The sequence below is a fragment of the Musa acuminata genome, chromosome BXJ2-9 (genome assembly GCF_036884655.1).
Source record: "Musa acuminata AAA Group cultivar baxijiao chromosome BXJ2-9, Cavendish_Baxijiao_AAA, whole genome shotgun sequence".
In the NCBI taxonomy this organism is placed as follows: Eukaryota; Viridiplantae; Streptophyta; class Magnoliopsida; order Zingiberales; family Musaceae; genus Musa; species Musa acuminata.
In genome coordinates, this window is record NC_088346.1 from 38,512,870 (window position 1) to 38,535,873 (window position 23,004).

General features: G+C 34.1%; 1 pseudogene; it reads right to left on the bottom strand.

Annotated features, from left to right (window-relative positions):
• Positions 1-1,477: 1,477 nt before the first annotated feature.
• LOC135623402 (probable E3 ubiquitin-protein ligase RHB1A) lies at positions 1,478-8,289 on the bottom strand (annotated as a pseudogene).
• Positions 8,290-23,004: the final 14,715 nt, after the last annotated feature.

Sequence of the window (23,004 nt, forward strand, 5' to 3'; positions counted from 1 at the left end):
CGCGAAGTGCAAGTCTCCAAGATGCAACTTTAAGCAGGGTCTCGTCTAACGTGGGCCCCAGTAGAAATGAATTCTTGAGCGGAGGATCCCCTCCAATGCTAAGTATAAGACTTCGGGCCTAGATAACGCATCACAACCGTAGTAGAGCCATCTGAACGGTCGAACTGTAACTATATCGTTGCAATGCTTGGGGAGGATCCGCCCAGCTCTTAAAGAGTGGGCTCCAACTCAGACTTGTCTCCACCAAATAGAAAGGTTTCGATTGAATTGAGGCAACGACTCATCTTGATAAATAGCTATTGAGATCCGTTGAAATTTCAAATGTTCCATTGCTTTTGAATGGGCGACTCATATTAATAAGAATAGGTTTTACTAGCCTTGTAGAATTTCTCGTGGTCCTAGATTATTTTATGATGAGTTAATTAAAGAAAATCTCAATCACATTAAATATTCTGCACCGTCAAATCTACATTACGATTGGTTGTTTATCTAAGAATAAAAAAATGCTTAACATAAAATACTAATGAACTCACTGCTCTCACTACAATAAATATACTAATACCAAACATTTTATAACGAAAATAATAAATTTTACATCTTGTTTTCACTTATACGAATTTTTTTTAATAAATATCATTATACAAATTTTTTTTTTTGAAAATAATAACACAACTTACTGACATTTGTTCCATCAGATCCACCGGCTACAAGCAAGACTCTAATTTCCTACGCTCGCGCTGCATAAGGTCTATTTGCATATGTCAAATCAAATCAATTTGGCAAAGGATATGTAAGCAATCCAATCCGTTGGTTTGTGACGTTGAAAGATGCATGATGATGACTTTTCATCTTCCCAGTCCAAACCACCTCATAAAAATCTCTTCCTATAATATTTACCCGATCGCCTACTCTCCGTGATTGGAACCAGCGCGTAGATACCAAATAGAGTGTCTTCATTCTGAGGTTTGCACATTACTTTGTCCAGTATTCAAAGTTCCTGCGTTCACATGTAACCCCCCCCTGCATCCATTGTCTGTAACCTGCTAAACACGAAGCATTGCGGAAGAACGAACGAAGACTTGGACGAATTTTGCAAATATGCAGAGCTAAACTAGCTGAAGTTACATGATAAATATTCCATGCAATCTGATCTACGTTAGGAAGTTTGCAGTATACAGTATATAATAAATACTTCTCTTTTGTTGAGTACAGAAGTTTGTATGCTGATTGCGTTGATAGTACCACTCAATTGGTGAGAAACCTAATTAACCAGTGTAACCATCAATAAATGTACAAGAGGAAAACAACTGCAGATGTCGGACACAACTCACACCAGGGAAGTTAATGCATTGCCCGGATCAAATATCAGAATAATAATTAATCTCAAGAATACTACCCTCTATCACAATGAACATTATCATTGGCCCAGTGAACAAAAACATCACAATTAGTGAATCAACGCAATGAACATATGCCATAAAGAAAAGGAGAAACAAAATGGATCACAATGACCAGCATCAGATTTCACTTGTTCACATTGAGAAGCTATGCAAATGGAATAAAGCAAACAAACGAACAAAATGCAGAAAGGATTGCTTGGCACAAGCCTATACCAGCTGTAGTGACAATAGAATATTCATCTGCTCACTGGCTAACACAGGGGAACAAAAAAGGATTTACGTGATAACAGTTTGAAGCAGATATTATGATCATTTGCCTTTTTTTGCTGTAAATGCTCCATGATAGGCAATTCAGAAGAATTTAACCCAAAACAGCTACACTTTCACCCAACATTTCAATTGCTTTTAGAAACATTCACTTTCAGGGACGACTCATGCATAGAAGAGACAGACAGTTTCATCTGGATGAGTAACTATTGTACAGGGTTGACCAATAAAAGCTCTTAATCGGGAGCCACCACATCATACATGTTGTCAATCATCATTATCTGCAAAGTCACACCATGAACATAATGAACAATTTGCAAGGCAAGCAGTACACCGGATAAATCAGAATCTAAAATCCATCAAAATTTTGCTGCTTAATTTTTTGTGAGCAAATCAAAAATACCATCTGAAAAAAAAAAATTAGGCATCAAATTTAAGAACATGCCACAAATACCAAGGAATTGACATATATCTCTTCTGATTTCTTGGTAGGCAACTTCATTGCTAGATTATTTGGATTCTGAAAATGGATAGCAAAACTAAATGCTAAATTGCTAAAAGAAAAAAGAAAAAGGGAAATTTTTTTGATCAGGATTCAATGTGATTATCTTTAGAACTATCTTTTATAAACACAGATATAAATGCAAAATGCCAATACTGCATAGAAACAAATGAAACTGCACCTGGAGATAAAGGTAAAAATAATATATTTTTGCTAAACAAGCTATAATAAATTGCTTTGCATGCATACCTGATCACAGATCGCACAGGTCTAACTTCTCTCCATCCATTCAAGAACACAAGACAAATGGAAATGGTGTTCGCATTTGGTCATAACTCGAGGGTTCTGTACATCATAATTTGTCAAAAAGGAATTCATTAGATTTGTCAGACACGAGTATACAATATACAATGTTCCTTGAAGTAATTCTCCTTGGTCAATACCAAAATATTTTCAGCTTAAGACTCAACACTTTAACATATGGAACAACAAATGATCTAGAGGGAAGATGTGTTCAAATGGAATGAAACATATTTTTAGAAAAACATGTTTGCCTAAGACTTAAAAGCACTATCAATCATGAGGCATTTACTTTGATAGAACAAGAAACTATGAATCTCAAATCCTTCAATTTCATATATTTCCAATGCCGGCAACATAAAATGGTAAAGATGGTCTCTGTATGTAGAGAGAATACTACCTTCAAGGCAAATGGGGCAGACATCCTCCTCTGTAGGTGAGATAATGGGCTTACTGACCTCATCTTCAGTAATCCTACGAGAATTTTGCTCACAATCAGTTTTATTCTTAAAGTCTGAAGTTTTGAGAGTATCATTAGTTTCTCCTGTTGTCTGTGAATTTGCTAGCTGTATATGATCATTTTTGGAGCCACAACTATCAACAGCTCTAGCCAAAGTTTGTGAGCTTGCCAAACCCAAATCATAAGGCAAAGGTGCAGGAGGTGCTTGGTAAGTGTTGGGAGGTGATGTGTCCAGATTAGTATCAACAAGTAGTCCTGAAGAGATTGCAGACAATGTACCATGGTTGGTTGATGACAATGGTTCGTGCTCTCCAAGTTTTGGGGACACTACAGAAACGCACCAAAAAGTTTTAGAATACATAATTTTCCTTAATAGTAATGATTTTGTTACTAGAAATTCATGTGTAAGAACTGCGAAGCCTTTTAATGCAGCACTGTTTATATCAATGAGCAATATGCAATAACCAGAATGAGACTATGTACAACTAACAAATTGATGTAACTTGGTTTTAGTACAACTTTTGTTTAGTCCAGTTTGAACTGATTCTGACAAATAGGTCATATCTGGTAAACTTTAGTTTTGGATTCTGTTCTATATTGTCCAGTAATTTTAGATGATTAACATTTACACTTGCTAGGCAGCATCCAATCTACAGTTGGATAAGCCGATTCAAATTTTACTGACTTTAGCAGCACTTTTATCGAGTTTAAACTTTAAAGTAATAAGATGAAAATCATTTTAGAATTGTACTTGAGCTTAAAGCAGGAAAAGATGAAACTGGATCTGCATTTCTAGTAGGATTCCTTACTAGCTTTCCATCGATAAAGACCTTTATGACCATACAACCTTTATAAGAATAGCGTAACATGTATGATTGTTTTTTATTGACAGATAAGTTATTTCTTAGCCTAGCAAGTATTATTATTTTCTCTGTTACAATCTCTACACTTCTTCCATGTTATTGTTCAAGGATTTATTCATTTACCTTGCTGTGACTCCTTTATTTATTTTTTTTCATAACAGATAACACAAAAAAAAGAAATCAAGATATGTTTGTGGACAATGGGAAATACATTAAAGCTCGCACATGGTTTTAAGTAAATGATTTCCTACTATATAATCTGAGCAGACATCCCTTTCCATGACTTTGTAAGGAGAGAGGAACGTTTTACATCATGGCTCATCACATAAACACAATTACTTGTCCACAGCACAGAAGAGAGAGAGGGAGGGAGAGAGCTAAGCATCTTGAAAGGAGTGGCGAGGTGGTCACAGCAAGGAGGAAGAAGCAGCAAGGAAACAGAATAAAAGGAGTGGAAGAGGTGAACAAAGATGTAAAGGGAAGAGAAGGAGAAAGAGAAAACAAGGGATTGAGGGCGAGAAAGGGGAAGAAAAGGTGTCTGGGGTCTCACACCAAGAAACAGACGTACAACTCTCTATCAGTCAGCTTATCTCTCGATTCAAAACCAAACCGGTCATCGAACTGATAAGTAACAGTTTGTACCAATTGGTATGACTGATTTTTGGATCCTTCACGTGACCAATAGATACAAGCTTCCTTCCGAATGGAGAATATCATCTTAAGATAAGATGCTATAATATCTGGGTCATGGTACCATACTGATATGAGCTTGAGTATTGTTAATACTTAATAGCAGAGTGCTGCTTAAGCATATCGCAGAACAACTAGGCACCATAAAAAAAGTATATTCCACTACATAAGATCACACATACTCTTGTTACTTTGAATCTCCTAATTCCATGCTAATATTTGTGTTTACCAGATCATCCAAATTATATACATTATAATAATCCAAGCTTATTAACATAATTTAACATGAATTTTCTCTCCAACACTGCTAAATCTACTGTCAAGTTTGCAGATACAACTATAGTTTCACATTTAGCATAGCTTGGTAGTTGGTATTATCTTGTTTAAGATCAAGATTGTCATATTCTTATTCTTTTCAAGGCTATGACATCAAAACTGAGAATAATGCGTGTCATAAACTTATAAAAATGATGGAATATTTAGGTTAGCTTTACATGCTTGTAAGACAAACAGTTCATCAAAGAATTTGAAGCATCCAAACAATCCAAATTGCATAACTTGACACCAGAACAACTTACATCATGAGAAGATAAATGTGTGACAACACCGACAGTATAAAAAAAATAATGAGTATTAGACATACTAAAAGATGATCACAAATTAGAGAATATACTCAGGTAGTCTTATAGATGGCTTTCTCGTTACATGAAAAAGACACTAAAAACAAGTTTGAGATGAGGTCAGTTGAGCTAAAGTGGCATACACCCTTACCCTTTAAAAAGAATCATCTAGAAAAAGTTAAGCACACTTCCCAACCCAAATAAGCAGCTGGTCTAGCCAGATAACATCCATTCTCCTATGTAGTCAATCTATCTAGAATGCCTGAGGTTCCCTTTTCTTTTTCCCCCTCCTATAGCAATTTTTACGTTATTTCTTTTATCCACTAGAGGCAGCTAGTTTTCTTAACAAACCCAAAAGTATATATGAAAATCAAACCTTCCTAATTCCGACTTGCCAATTCTATGTATGTTAGCACTTACTATGTATGGGCCTAGTTTATTTCAATTTTCTATGTTTCTTCTGTTTGAATGCAAAAGTGTAATTTTAACTTTCGAAAGATAATTCTTATTGTGTCTGCTAAATAAAGGGCCTTGGTCTAATAATTAGACAGTTTCCTCTTGCAGTGTCCTAGCTCCTTAGCTTTCAAACACACATAAATGTGGTAACAAAATAGGCCAGAATATTATTCATCACCAGATGATGTTCAGGAATGAAAAAACATGCATAACACTAAACTCTAAAGAGTTAAAAAATTTCTTTGCAAGTGAAAGGAAATATTGAATCATTGAATCGAAGGAACTATGGATTAAGATAATAAAAGAAATCATGAATCACTAAATCGTTAAAGGTGAATTATGTGTGCCTACAAATACTCAAATTCTTTCGGATGTCATATTTGGTCAAATAAATTAAAATGCACAACAATAAAGTTCAGCATTATATACAGATTACATATGTACAAAACCATTAGCTTCGAAATGATGGAATTAAATATCTAATGCAAACATTAAGTTTAACACTTTGTACTAATATTGATAAAAACAACATATCCAACAGAAAAGGCTACACACATAGAAGTAAGCTGGTGCACTATCTGATTCAGCTCTTCTGGAAAAATAGCAACAGCAACCACCCATTACTTATTTATTTGTTTAGGTCAAAAGTGCAACCCAACTTGAAGTTACAGGACATTTATACATAATTTCTTGTGATCTGACATAACAAAGACCAATGATGTCAGAGCCTGACTAAACAAAGAAACTACCAAATAATTTCAATCACAACCTATGGTATAAACTGAACGTAATCCTGTAACAAGTTTAAAGCATGTGTAAGTACGAAATACAACCAAAATACAAACAAGGGCAAGTAGTTTGGAGTGAGAACCTTTATGATAAGGATCTTAACATGTTAATGCATTTGTTATGTACTCAATCTGAAATGTTGATTAAGTTAAAAGCAGAAGTGAAACAATATGAAACTCACATAATTTATGGAGGTCAATTCGACTACATAATCCATGGATGTCGGTTTAGCTAAAAATAACTATAAAAAAGATTTTGATCCTCTTCCCTAAGTTGGAGTCAGCCAAAGATGTTACAGCTTAATGAACAAAAAAACTCCTAAACCAATCAACAGTCATGGCTCTCTTTCAGGCCTCAACTAGAAGTTCCATTTGACCAAACAGATAATGCTCCAGTTCATGCAATAATGACAGGATAAGAATTCTTAGATTTGGCAGTATAAACAAATGCCATTTTTCCAAATATATATATTGCCTTTCACATAGCTCAAATGGATGAAAAAGATTTATGTAGCGGAACCTCAAAGTGTTGAGACATTGCAGCTTATTGTTGTCATTTGATGAGAGACAAGAATTCATAGATTTGCCAGTAGCTTATGTAATAATGAGGTGAAAGCATAATGCTCTTATGATGATTAAGAAAAGGTTAGGAATGCATTAATTATTTAGTGTTCCATAAGAAACCATCACATGTCATGGCATAGTTAAAATAGTTACAAGTAAAAAATGTGATCATATAATTTCCCTTCATTAAGAATCTACAAAGACTTTCTCAAGTAAATAAGCATATTAAGGGTGAGAATAAACTTTCATTGAAGTCACCCTTATCATCCTAGTTCAAATGTATGAAGCACAGGCACATCAAGTTGATTGTCAGATCCTTGTCAAATGCTGACTCCGGTCAGATACTTCTGTCTGGATACATGGTTGATAATACAAAATATATGTTGAACCCATCAAATTCTGGATATGTTGAATATTAAGGTTCTGGACACATCAAAATATATTTGGTTGATACTTCAAAATATATGTCGAACACATCAAGTTCTATGTACAAACATCTGCTTAAGGTTCTGGATATGGTGAATATTATATACAAAGTTCTAAAACTATAATCAGCAGAAGGCAATTATCTAAGGAAGGATTGATTGAATATACTAAATCTACCAAAGAAGAAATCACGGTATGAATACCTTCCGCCACCTTCGACTAGATTATGGACCAAAGGTCAGTTTACCATCTGCCACGGTATTCAGTCCTTAAACTCCCCCAAGATACATCATAAACAGAGTATATCATAAGCAAGATAGTACCACATGTCTCAGCTTGTCGGTCTCGTTTTGTACTAGAGATGATGTATCTATATGCTCATGAGCTCTGTGAGATCCTCACTCACGGATGATATCCTCAATGAATAATGTATGCCCAGCAGCTCCATCGTGAATTCCCACTCCAACTATCCCAATCTAATAACTACACAATACACCAAAGAAGCTCCAACTATCCAATCAAGAAACAACAACACCAAATCAAAAGCCACAACAAAGACAAGAATGGAGATCTAATATTCACCAAAAGCTCATCACAAACTTAAAGCACAATCAAGAACGGAACAATCGCCTCCCAAATCCAGTCACCCAAATTAGACCAACAACACGGGAACTCCTCACGCGAATCGGTCGATAACATCTCCCCACCAAGGCACACATCGATGCCGCTAGAAACCGACGGAGTTCGAACAGAGTACCGAGTTCCAGAGTTGGAGAGGGATCGGAAAGAGGCGATAACGAAAGGGAACTCGAGGATTTTACCGGGAGGCGTCACGGAATTCCAAACCCTAAGCGTGGAAATGTCAGGTGAGGGTTTCTTGCGCCATCGGAGGAGGCAAAGCGAGAGGTCCTCGTCGGCCTTCTTTGTCCACCTCTTACCACCAAATCGAGAGCAAGAGAGAGTAAATACGTAAATATACAAGGAAAAAAATAAAAGTTATTGGTAAAGTCCCAAGTATTTCCCGGATAAGTCGTTCGATCAAATCATGATGTCTGCAAGACAGTCTAATAATGAATGTATTTTCTGACTTTATCAATAAATAATTTTTTTTTCTATTTGATCATCTTATCGTACATTAATTTTAATATTAAATATTATGATTCAATCTAATCAGATAATTAGATTATCAATTTCGTTTAACCTAAATTATTGATATATTTAAACTAAAATTAATAATAGTTAACTCATCAAATCTTTTTAAATCAATCTTAATTTTAGACAACTTATCATGTAACCTCATTTTGTTTCACTTTATCTTTATATCAGTCTGCTTTTTGCGCCTGTTCTAATCAGACGTTATAGACCACTAGATCATATGGATTTGGTCTGACTTAGAGATTGGTTCATAGCTGATTTAGTTTGGGTTATGATTGTCCTTTTCATAAATATAATATAGCTTACTTCTGGTATGAGAAGTTGTGAGATGTGATTGTTGTCCGAGAAAAAAAAAAAAATCTTTCTCTCTCATTCAAACTCTTCTTAGACTTTTCCTTCCCCTTGGTTTCTCTTTCTTGTCCTTTGTCTTCTCCTTAGAATCATCGTATATGAAACATCAACGTGTATTTTATTGAAGTTTAGATACACAGTTATGAGTTTAGCAGGGTTTCATGAATATAGTAGCATAATAAATATTGGCTTTATTTCATTATTTTATTTCTTTTTTATTGTTTTAGCAATCTATTACTTTCTTATTACTATTATACTATTTTATTATTATTATTATTATTATTAGTATTAGTATTATATTCTAATAATCTGGATATCCTTTTTCTAAAGAAATATTTTTGATTCAATATTGATAGTCAGAATGTCTTTGAGACATCAGGACTATATAAAAGTGAAGTGTATAATAGCCCATAAAGTCTAGACTTAAATACCCATTCTATTATGATGAAGATTGATAGAAGAGTAAACATTGCAGTTTTATTAGCCTAAAGGAGATAAAGTTTACCCTTTGGTCCGCTCATATGCTCATAAGTCTATAAGTCTAAAAAAAGTAAGTTTGTGTTATTCCCTTAAGGAATCTTTCATAGGATATTTTTTTTCTTTTTATATGTTATAAAAATCTTTCTTTTGTATAGTAATATATATTTTTACTACTTTCACTCGTCCATCTCGGGACTATCGAGAGTATCGATAGGATTAGATCAAGAAATCTATTCCGATCCTCGTTTTTCATATAAATCATCCCTAGAGCATATGAACAAACTCACCTCAGACTTTGGAAAAGTTCCAAATACACCTTCGTGGTACTTCATTGTTCATATACAAATGGACCCGAACCACATCAGACTAACTAGGATGTCATTAATTTTTTTTAATATTTTTGACATTAGAACGAGGCTCATATTACAAGAATGTTAGATCGCTGACTCACTCAATGAGCGTTCGAGTGAGGATACTCTACTCCTGACCTATAGTATCTTCACTCATGGGGGCAATAGTAAACTTTTTTTAGCCTTAAGATATTCATCTCGATGCAAACCTCAATGCAATACAAGGATTTATTTAACGACCTAGGCCTCTCTTCTCTAGCAATGACCCCCAACCCACATGCTCGTCCCTATCAAGATTTTCTTGAACCTCACTCAATAAGTATAGATGTTGACAAGTATGATGTAGATTGTCACCCTACTTCTACTCTAATTGATCCAATGGATAGTGCCTCTAATCTCATCATAATTCATGATGCCATTGATGCCCATCGAGATTCCTTGACTTGATGTGGTGTCAACCCCCCAAGAGTGGTTGAGGCTTATCAAGCCCCCAGTAGATAGGGCACTTTAATCCTCGATTGTGGAGTTTAATGGACCTCACTATCCTCACTCCGCATTACCCAAGTCTAAGGCACATTCTATAGATTTCATGCAAGATGCTCTTCAAGTATAGCTACAATAGATGAACCAACACTTAAAAAGGATATGCATCAAGAGTTTCATTTGTGTAGGGGGATTTAGCGGACCTCACCTTGGGTCGATCCCCATTCGTTTGGAAGATCTAGGAAGAGTTCATTGTCATCAACTTTCGAATCCCATGGAGGCATTTGATAGTGGTGTTGACCTAACCAAGCATAATGTAGCCTTCCGTGATGTTCTTTTATGGCAAGTCAAACATTTTGATGTGTCACACCTTCCCTATCATATTACACTATGAGGCTCAACTCAAGAGTGGTACACCCACCTGAAGCCACTCTCGATTAGCTCATTTGACCAAAAAGTTTAAGCAATATTTTGTTAGGAACATATGTCCCAAGCATTCAATGGTGACCCTCTTAGGATTTCGATAAGGGGAGAAAGAGGTGCTGTCAGATTTTATCACTTGATCCATAAATAAGATTTGAGGCATAGCAAATGTCCATTCGTTGCTCCTCATACAAACCTTTATGATGGAGCTTAGGCTCTCCAAACTTTTTTGGTCGTTAATAAAAAGACCCACAATAATAATACCTAAGACACTCCAACAAGCTAACCAATACATTGTTACTAGAGAGATGATCTCGGGCAAGCATGAGGAATCATGCAAGAGACTGAAGCAAGAGTAGCCACCCCAATACTATAATACCCCTTATTTTTTTAATTTGTTTACAAGGACCTATTTGTAATGTAAGGACCTATTTTTGAATTATTTATAAGGACCTATTTATAAGTTTAAGAACCTATTTATAAATATATATAATTATAAGGATTAAACTATAAAATATACGTAAAAAAATTAAAAAATGTTTCTTTTATCATCTCTTGCCTCCCACCTCAGGGAACCAAAGGAGATAGCAATGTGGAGAAAAAAAAGGAGAAGGAAGAGAAGAAGAAGTGATTTGGCTCAATTTCATTTATTTGAGATCAAATTCTTCTAAAGTAAGTGTTATAATCTCTAGTAATTTTAATCTTTAATTTTATCTTAATTATGAGTATTTTGAAGGGTTTTAAATTTATAAATAATATTTATTAGTCATAGATGCCCTGCAAGTTAATCATGTGAGTAATGTCACGTGTGACACGTTACACAATTTTTTTGTTTATTATTATTATTAGCATTTTCTCATTTTATGTTGTATGTTACATATATTATGATATTCTTAGATCTGTGCTATAAGAATCGGATCGTGATGAGATCACAATAATGAGACCGATTCACTTTTAAACACAAACCCTAAATAATCTCAATCATAGGTTACTCGAGAGGGATATTGAGATAATCGGATATATTGGTATGTTATATACTCATCCATATGATTAAGGCAATTGGTCTCATAATTGCTCATGTGGGGACATCAGGGATATAGTGCAAGAGCTAATTGGAGAATGAGTTCATTAATTAATCCGCTCACAAAATGCTAGATGGTTAATAATACCTCATTGTTAGATAACGATTCTACGATCCTAGTTATGTATCTTGCCCTTAGACTTAGACACCAAGGATGTTCTATATGAGTGCTCCACTCTTTGATATCGGATTTATAGGTTTATAAGTTTTAGATCTAATACAATTGGTCATTGGGAGTGGTAGCCAACCTTATGAGGGTATTGAGTGTCGATAGAGAATCATTCACTCTCGATGTCATGAGAGAAATATCATATATATTCTTACTCAAGTAAATCCCTACCTAGGGTCACTCGGATTGAAAAAGAAATAGTTCCCCGGGAAAATTCGATCATAGCGAGATTCGAATAGATTTCGTATGAGTCTGACAACACTATGCCCTGTATATGATCTCTGGGATATTAGATAGATAAGAGACTATAAATACATGGTAATTGAGGACGGATAGGTCTAATGGATTGGATTTCCCTATATTACGTGGGGACTACGACGTAGTAATCTATACGTCCGTAGTCGATAAGTCGAGTGAATTATTATGGAGATGATAATTCACTGAGTCAGAAGGAGTTCTAATAGGTATGACTCATGACAAGCTCAATATTAGGTCTAGTGGGTCACACATATATGGTAGGTGTTGCGACGAGTAGAGGTTCATATATGACATATCCGTTAGAGCCCCTATCTTATTGGATATCTAGTAAACTCTTGAATTATTGGATCTTGTAGATAAGGTCCAATAAGAGCCAATGGGAGATTATTTAGTAGAGATCTATTAATCAAAGAGGCTTGAGTAATTAAATAGAGATCTAGTACCCAATAGGGTAGGATCCATTAGGGTTAAGTGGTAAAAACCTCTATAAATAAGAGAGGCCAGAAGGTGGCATAGGGTAGTCACCTCTTGGATGCCCCTCCTATTTTTTCTCACTCTCCTCTCCTCCTCAACCGATAGTCCTAGTTGAGGGCATGTGGACAGTAAGAAAGGTCGACCCATTCTTGATCACGTGGCGCGTGTGGAGAGAAAGATTGTGCAGTAATTTGAGGAGCATCTTCGTTGCATCTATCGTATAGATTATCGTGAGAGAGGAAGACAGTTGACCTCCTTCATCCACTCCTACAGATCTAGAATTTTTCATAAATATACGATCTCTCTAGGTAATAAATCTCACTTGATACTCGTAGTTTTCGGTTTTCATGTTTTTACACACCAAACTTCGCACGACGACAAGATATTTTTTAAAAAAAATTCTTACTTTTTTGCTTTCTATTCTTCCACTATACATGTGATGCCCTAATCAGATTTTCTAACAACATTAAGCTTGTTGAGCTCTAAAATTGTGAATCTAAATTTTTTTGAGATTCTAACCTTTCTATCTTATTTTAACTATAACTCTTTGTACTAGATTTTGATTTGGGAAAAACTTATTTTTTTTGGAGACTAAGCTCATATATTTTATTTGAAATATTTAAAGTATAAATGTATATTTAAACATGTATTTTAATTGACCCTATGATTCTGTAAAATAGAGATAATATTTTCTGACCTTTTGATATTAAATTGCTTGTAACTATTTGTTGTAAACTCTACTTAGTGTAAAACCTACTTTATTAGAAACTAGACTTATAGAGATTTCTTTTTGTATCATAGTTAAAAGATTTGAAGCTAAATGCCACCCAAACATCTATTTTAATTGACCCGGTAGATTCTACAAAATAAAGAAAATAATTTTTGACCTTTTAGTACTAAATTACTTATACATCTCTATTGAAAATTTTAATTTTTATAAAGCTTAATTTATTTAAAAGAAACTGATATATATTTCAAATAATATCTTTTTTTGTGTAAATTGGAGTATAATTGATAGTTCAAATAATTCATATAATGTGCCTTATAAATTCTGCCAGAATAGAATTTTTGTCAATTCTACATATCCTTATTTCTATCTCTTTGAAACTAAATTTATCTACAATTCTTTTCTCAATTGAGTCTTATGTGATTTTTTTAAACTTTTATAGCTCTTGTTCTTAATTCTTCTTATATCTGAATAGATTATGCTAAAGTTTATGTTTGTATCGTATTATTTCATATAGGCACATATATATTTTTGTTGTTTAGCATGTGTTTCCTATACATGCTAAATTTATTACTCACAATGTCCTTTTATATTTCGATATCTATTCTATGGGATAATATAAACCTTTTCTAAAAATGAGAAAGGAAGTTAAGCTTAAAGCCTGTGATGCTCTTATTGGCCCCCTATGATTTCATTCAAATATAGGTAGATGGAGCTCCCAAACGTGGAAGACTTATATTAATGATCATCTGAAAATAGATGGATTATATTATGTTATGATCCTACTTCACCATCTATGTTTCTTTGACATGTTATCTAAGGTGTTGCCTATGTATTCCTATATGCTCTTTAGATAAAAATAAAATAAATGCAAGATCAAATATGATACTTGAGCTTATGTTTCTCATTTGTTCTCTTGATATGGCCATAAATGTTTTCTACTCCATTGACATACACCTAAATATTTTATATACTATTGATATGCTCTAAAATATTTTTTACACCATTGATATACTCTTAAATATTTCTTTGGCTATTGATATGCTCATAAATATTCCATACACAATTGATATGCTCCTAAATATTTCATACATAATTGATATACTCATAAATATTTTTTATATCATTAATATGCTCTAAAATATTTCTTATGCCAATGATATGTCCTAAATACTCTTTACTCAATTGTTCTGAATAGAGAATGCTTCTAAAAAAATGACATTTGTGATTTTTACATCTAATAAAATGATATCGATGAATTCTTGTATCCCTACCCTACACCTTGATATTAAGGCTATATAAACTATCAATCTCTCACCATGGATATGTTAGTCATTTGTTGAGCTTTGTAGCTTAACCTATTATTATATAATTTTTTTAAGTTAGCTTGTCACTCACTAAAATGTTAGAATTAGGCTGAGGTAGTGGAAAACTATTTAGATTTTAGATAAGTCTTTATGGGTTGATATACTGGTGTTGTATAAGTACATTTTACATATAGTAAAATGTTGTTCGACAAATCTGGATTGGTATATCTTGTAAAAGTTTAAAAGATCTCTCATATTTAGAATTTTAGAATGTTAAGTTTATTTTTATGATGATATAAACTTATGGTAAATGATTAGTTTTATAATTATATAAATTCCTATGCTTATGAATTTATAAGTGGTGGTTGATGATATTTTTTGAGTTGGCGTTAGATTTCATGAATTAACGAGTGATGTAGTGTTTGATTATAAACTACACATGTTGTTTTGTAAATGATTGTTTAAATGCTTTTTTAGTATCCTCAAATGTCATTTGGATTATGGATTTAGATTGTGGATAAATTATAATATTCTTAATTTAAGATAGGTTCATACCTCTTGAATGTATTAATTTGGGAGTTGTGACAAACTCCAACCCCATTGTCACATAATGAAAGAGGCCCGACTAACTCGAGCCACCTTATTTAAGGTTTAAGCTGACTCCCCTCAACATGTCCCACACTGAGGTGTTCCTTTAAATCAAGGAGAAGGGAGTCTTGAGGGACTCCCATCCGATGAGAACCCCATCGAGGAGGAGGGATAAGTAGAGATAATATCGGTTTCACCAAGATTATGATCATGAGAATAAAAACTATTATGATTTAAAAGAGTAGATTGAGGAGCTCATTCATCGAGGACACCTCAAGAGATTCGTTTGAAGGCTTCAAGAGTCTTCACCTTAACCTATGGTACTACTGGAGAGATAGATTGATGTCATAATAAGTGGGTCAACCTTTAGAGGGGACAACTCCTTGGCTCGCTTGAGCTACACTTGAGAAGCACTAGAGGATGGATGGTGATCCAAAGATAATGTTCAAAAAATAATAGGCTAAGTACCTTAACCTAGATCATAATGATGTCTTAGTGGTCATGATTGACATAAGTAGCTCTACTAACATTATAAAATGTATTCAAGTTGCTTTTAGATAAAGATTATTTGGAAATAAATGATGCTAACATTCTTAGTTAATCTTCACCCATTGAAGGAAGATCAGTAATAGAAGCTAATGGCCTCGAGTGAAGAGGAATCGGGAGTGGATGTAGGTCAAGACAATCGAAAATTTGGTTTGCATTTCTTTCATACTTTTCATTTATATTGCAAACTGATTTACTTGCTTATTACTTTCACTACTTTACAAACATGCTTTCAAGTCAAGCATCATTCTACTATTGATTTTTATCGTATAAAGTTTCAAGCCAACGTAATTTTATGAAATTACTAATTCAAACCCCCCCCCCCCTAGTGCCATAATAATCCTAACACATTGCTCATAATCTATTTAGTATTCACCGACCTATTATTTTATTATATACCGAGGGGGTGTACACCACCATGAACTTGGTCGGGACCATATTAGAGTAAAGCTCAACTCCCAAGTGACATGCAAGTTAACGATTCTTAGGGGGAAGAGAGAGTCACCAATGAACCTCATCAATGATGAGACCATCGAGGCAAGGTTGTTAGTCATCAAACCCAACTTCTGAAAAACATCATAATAAAGAATGTTAGTAGAGCTACTTCCATTTTTTAGATAAAGATTATTTGGAAATAAATGTATTCAAGTTGCTTTGGAAGAAGAAATTAAATTATAAAATTTTAAATTATTATTAAAATTATTTTCTTAGTTCAAGAGATTCATAAAAATAACATAAATAGATTTATCAATCTCTTATTGAAAACTTGATAAGCTTTAGAGAAATTTTCAATAAAAATGTATTCCTCTTTTAGTTTCAATTTACGTGATGGATTTTATACTAGCATGCCCTAGACTTCTATGTCAAAGCTATGCATCATCATTTAAAATTGAAAAACAAGTTATATCACAAAAATCATCAATATCAATAGTATAACCATTAACTAATAAACTATCTTCAATTAAAATATTTATTACCAATCATTCTAATTCCAATGATTTTTTCTTTATTATTGTTGTTTCGGCTAATAAGCTTTGTGAAGTATATTAGATCTCCGATCATATGCTTTGAATATCCACTATCAAAATATTATCTTTTGCTCCCAGCTTTCAATTATAAACATATCTATAAGAAAGATAGGTTTGTTCTAGGTACCCATTTAACTTTGAGCCCCTCATGGCTAGATTTACCTATCTTGACTTTTGGTATTAAGTCATTTGTGATTCTTTTAGGAACTCAAACTAATTTATGGGAGTTATACCTTTTAAATAAATAGGTATAAGCATAATGACCACATCTATCATAAAAATTACATTTAACTTTAGGAAAAATATGTAATATGAGTCCTTTAACAAATGTGGTTAGCTTTTGTTGAGTGTTACATTTAACTTACAAAGCCGATTCCTTCTTTTCTACGTATATGACCTTTATTAACAAGAATCATGTTTAATGATTTGCTACGAATTTTTAAATTTTCTAATATTTGTTTAATAATAAATTTTCCTTTTTGTATGAATCTAACTCTTCACATTTAGTGCAAGGAGTTAACATACAATTATCATATTCATTTTTCAATTTATCAAATTTACTTGAGAGAGAAACATGATCCTTTTTTAATAATTTATATTTCTTACCAATTAATTTAAATTTGTCGTATAAATTATAAAATACATCAAGTAATTCATTGTAAGGTAAAGAGATTTCAGTTAAGTCACATACCTCATCATTGAGAGCCATTAAGTATAGTTTGCTACCTCATCTTCGTTGCTTTCCTCTTCGTCTTCTGATGTACTTGATTCGTCCCAAGTTGCTTTGAATGCTTTCTTCTTCTTTTGTGCGAGCAGCTTCTTCTTTAGTTATAGATACTCATTTTTGAAGTCCCTCGGCTTCTTATATTTATGACAAATGATTGTGTTTTTTTAAATTTATTTTTATTCTTGAATTCTTATTTTATAAAATTTTCTTATGAAAAGTTCTATATTATCATTATCACTTGAGCTTTCGGTCGAGCACTCTTCTTTTGTTCTAAGTGTCATATCCTTTCTATTCTTGGAAAAGTTGTTCTCATATTCATCGTGTGCCTTGCAAGTTATTTCATGGATCATTAATGATCCTACGAGTTCTTTAAGAGGAAAATTATTCAAGTCTTTTGCTTCTTGTATTATAATTATCTTTAGATCCCAACATTTTAGAAGGGATCTTATAATTTTGTTAATAAGTTCCAGATTAGTAAAATATTTACTAAGAGCTTTTAAACCATTAATAACATCCATAAAATGAGTGTACATGTCACCAATGGTTTTGCTTGGCTTCATTCAAAATAATTCAAAATTGTGTACCAAAAGATTAACTCTATTTATGCCTTCATGAGTAACTTCAAGTTTGTGTCAAATATCATGTATAGTTTCACAAGTCAAAATACAATTAAACTCATTTTGTTCAAAGCACAAAATAAACTATTTATAGCTTCAGCATTTAACAAAATTATTTTCTTCTCTAAATTATTTCATTCATTCATTCGTCTAGAGGATTTTTTAAAATCATATTATGTTAGGATCGAGTCGACACTAAGAGGGGGTGAATTAGTGCAACGGATAAAAATGATAAATTTAAACAACTTCGAAAAACTTCGTGCGATGAAACTCTTAGTTCGACGAAAATATTTTGAAAAGACGTTTGACTCGAATAAGTTTGTGAGTAGAGAGGAGGGGATTGGATAGTTTGCAATGAAGTAAAGTAAAATGCAACAAAAGTAAAGTACGTACCAAGAAGATAGCACTTCTTGTTTCTCTTTTGAGATGAGCAAGCTAGCAAGTTTTGCTCCCCCATCATTGTCAAATAAAAGGGAAGAATACAACATTGTAATTCTTTTCCCTTTACATCAATTTTCAAATTATGATAAAGATAAATAACAATGATAGATTACATCAATGTTTCAATCATCAAAAAATAAAAGATTAAGTCATGAATACTAAAAGATGATATATCATTTTGATAAATTTTTTTCTTTTGTAAATAGAAGAAATGATAGGAAATAATCTTGATTTAAAAAAAAAACACTCGTTATAAAAATCAAGAAATCAAGATCATGATCCGAAAAATTTATAAGAAGAGTTTATACATTTGGGAGATTTAAGTTTATTATTCAAGCTAACACTTTTTTTTGTTCTTTTGTACAACGTGCAAGCTAACAATTTTTTAATGTGAATTTTAGTAAAGTTTTTGCTTCTCTTGAGATAGCAACATTTTGCTTCTCTTTACAATGTGCAAGCTAGAACTTTTTGCTATTTTTTTTATGATGCACAAGCTAGCAAGACTATCTCCCTTGAGATGTACAAGCTTGCAAGTTTTGCCTTTCGCTAGTAATATACTTTTCTTGAGATGTGCATACTATCAATTCTTTCTCCACTTTTTGTTTCAACTTAAGTGATTTGATTTCATATAAGCATGTCCTTGTTTTTTTTTTTTATCCCAAACAAAACATGCATCATCGATAAAAACTGAAAGAGCAAGATTTATTACAAAAATCATCAAGATCAAAAAGTGCAACACATAATTCCAAAATATATGATTTCAAATCATCATAACTTCATTAAAACATCAAGCATGATTTCATTGAACATAAGATATTTTTAATCAAAATTAAAATAAAAAATAATATGAAAATCATCAAGATACACATTATTGCTTCTTAAAAACATACATAGAATTAATCTTATTATGTGTACAAGCATTAGATTTAAATCTAATATTTTGTTCCTTTATCATAAAACATACAATTTTCATAATCAAATTTATATATATATAATTTTTTAAACTAATTTAAAAACAACTCATGAAATGCATAAACTTATTTCAAAATAAGGTAAATACATTTCGGGTGAGTTACATACCTCATTGTGAAAGGCCACCTCGTTTTTGTTGGTTTGCTTCTTGTCTTTGGATGCACTTTTTCTTTAATTCTATATACTCATCTTTGGAGTGACCTAGCTTTTTACGTTCATAGCAAGTGATTATGTTCTTTTTAAGTTTTTTTTATTCTTTAATTTTTGTTTCATGAACTTTTTAAATTTTATAGTGAAGAGTTTTATGTCATCATCATCATGAGCTTTCGCTCGAGAGATCTTCTTTTGTTCTAATTGTCAAATCCTTCATGTTTTTTAGAAGGTAGTTCTCATGTTCATTTTTGTGTCATACAATTCATTTCATAGGTTATTAAAGACCCGATAAGTTCTTCAAGTGGAAACTTGTTTAAGTCTTTTGCCTATTGTATTACATTTACTTTCAATTTTCAATTTTTAGAAAGAGATCGTTAAACTTTATTAACAAGTTTAAGATTCGAAAAATATTTACCAAGAGCTTTTAAACCATTGATGATATCCGTAAAATGGGTGTGTATGTCTCCAATGGTTTCATTTGATTTCATATAAAACAATTCAAAATCATGCATCGAAAGATTAATCTTCAAATCTTTAACTTTACTAGTACCTTCGTGTGTGATTTCAAGAGTGTGCCAAATCTCATAAGCAGTTTTGTAAATAGAAACTAGATTGAATTTATTTTTATCCAAAATACAAAATAAAGCATTCATACCTTTGTTGAATCTCGTATTTTGATGATGAAACTATTTGATATATGTTTATGATTTAATCTGCGTTTTGAGTGACGCAGGATGCTTCGATCAGGATGAGACAATTAAAACAGGAAAATCATGTTGTGCTGGAGAAACATGTCAGAAGATTGGACGTCGGGCCGGTGGATCGGTCGACATATCGACAGAAGGCTTCGGGCCGTGGACTCGGGCATCGGGCCAAGAAGAGCGGGTATTGTGCCAAGGATATCGAAGTTGCGGAGTCAACTGGCCGATTGGGCAATAGGCTGCAGGAGAGGACGATGCGCCGAAGAATCGGACGAAGCGTCGAGGGACCAATGACATGCCGGACAACTTGGTTAATTGCTTAGGATTAATTGTCTCGATTGAAGTTTTATTTTAAGTGTGCAGGATTAACTACGATGGAAGAAAGATATGCAACAGGAGTTGCGCCGGAGTCAAGACAATGATCACGTTGGGAGTTCGAGAGTTCGACGGAAGTTCGGATAGTCGTCGGAGGTTCTGTGGCAACAAATTCGAGAAGTCCATGAGCTTGCCAAAGAAGCTCATCGGAACTCACCAAGTGGATCGTCGCAAGTCCAGGAGTTTTCCGGAAGTCCATAGGAGCATCACCGAGGGTTCATCGGATGATCGATGGAAGTTTGCCGGAAGCTCGCCGGAAGAAGCGATTGACGCACCGGAGTAAGTTGCAGTAAATATCTTAGGAAAAATCATAGTTAGGACAATGATTAAGTTGGAAATGGGAGGTGATCCCATTAACTTAATCTTGGGGCAATTGGGCCCCTGAAAAATCCAAATTGGGCCGGGTGGATCAACACATTCGGACCCTGATTTCTGCCAGGCGATTGAACCGCCCAAGCTAAGAGGTGGCACCGCCTGGGCTAAGTCTCCGAGCGAGACTTAGCGGTGCAACCACCCCAGCTAGGAGGTGGCACCGCCTGGGCTCAGTCTTCGAGCGAGACTGGGCGGTGCAACCTCCCTTAACAAAGGTGGCACCGCTTGGGCTCGGTCTCCGAGCCCTGGCTGAGCGGTGCAACCGCCTTAGTCAGGAGGTGGCACCGCCTGAGCTCGATCTTTGAGCTCTGGCAGGAGGTGCAACCGCCCCTGACAGGAGGTGGCACCGCCTAGAGTCTCAGTCTTCGAGCTCTGCCAAGCGGTGCAACCGCTCCAGTCAGGAGGTGCAACCGCCAGATCCCGAAATTCCGGGAATTGACAGTTTTAAGCTCCAAATTCGAACTGGGTTGGGGCTTATAAATACCCCACCTTTTCAGCATTGAAATGACACCCAAAAACTATCGAAATTATAATTTTACTTTGTGATTTTTAGAGCTCAAAAGTGTTGTATGAGTTAAAAGTTCTTCTTCCTCTTTTCTTCCAAGTTCTAATCTATTAAGAGAGGAAAGGAAATTCTGTAAGGGTTGTCTCCTAAGCTCGTTAAAAGGAGTGAAACTATAAAAGGGTGGTTGGCCTTCGCCTATTGAAGGAAGGCCTTTAGTTGACGTCGGTGACCTCGTCGGTGGAGGAAGCCAAAAGTGGAGTAGGTCAAGATTGACCGAACCACTCTAAATCTCGGTTTGCATTTACTTTGAGCATATTATCTTTACTACAAACCTCCTCAAAAGCTTACTACTTTCTACGTATATACGATTGGGTTTCAAGCTTTGCACTTTCCGAATCGGCGTTTAGACGTAAATCAGTTTTATCGTACGATCATCATATTTCAGTTTGCGCTTACGTTTTGATTTCTATCATAACTGCAAACTGCCTTTATATCCTTGCTTTAATTGCATCTCGCTTAATCAAGTGATTTACGAATCAGCATTTAGACGTAAATCAGTTTTTTCATACGAATATCATATTTCAGTTTGCGCTTACTATTTGATTTGAACCATAACTTCAAACTGCATTTATATCTTTGCTGCATCTCGCTTAATCAAAAGTTAAAGTGATTTATGAATCGGCTTTCTTACTGAAATCACTTTTATCGTACGAACACTTTTTTAATCGTCGAAAGTTTTCCGCTGCACTAATTCACCCCCCCCCCCCCCCCCCCCTCTTAGTGCTCTTAATCCTAACAATTGGTATCAGAGCGAGGTTAACTCTCAAATGTATTAAAACCCAAGAGAGATGGCATACGCCGGAAACCAAGAGGGCCATTCTATTACACCTCCACCCTTGTTCAATGGGACGGACTACACTTATTGGAAAACTCGAATGAGAGTTTTCTTGATTTCTATGAATTTGGATTTATGGAATATCATTGAAAACGGTTTTCAACTTCCCTATAAACCGATGAACGAATGGTCGGATTTGGAGAAGAAGTATTTTTCTTTAAACACAAAGGCTATGAATGCCTTATTTTACGCTTTGGACAAAAATGAGTTCAATCGGATTTCTACGTGCGAAACGGCTTTTGACATTTGGCGAACACTTGAAATCATGCACGAGGGAACTAGTAGAGTCAAAGACTCAAAAGTTAACATTTTATTGCATGATTTTGAGCTTTTTCGAATGCAACCAAGTGAGACTATAGGCGACATGTATACCCGTTTCACGGATGTCGTCAATAATTTAAGAGCTCTTGGAAAATGTTTTTCGGATTTTGAACTCGTAAATAAGATTTTGCGTTCTCTTTCTAAGAAGTGAGATTCAAAAGTAACTGTA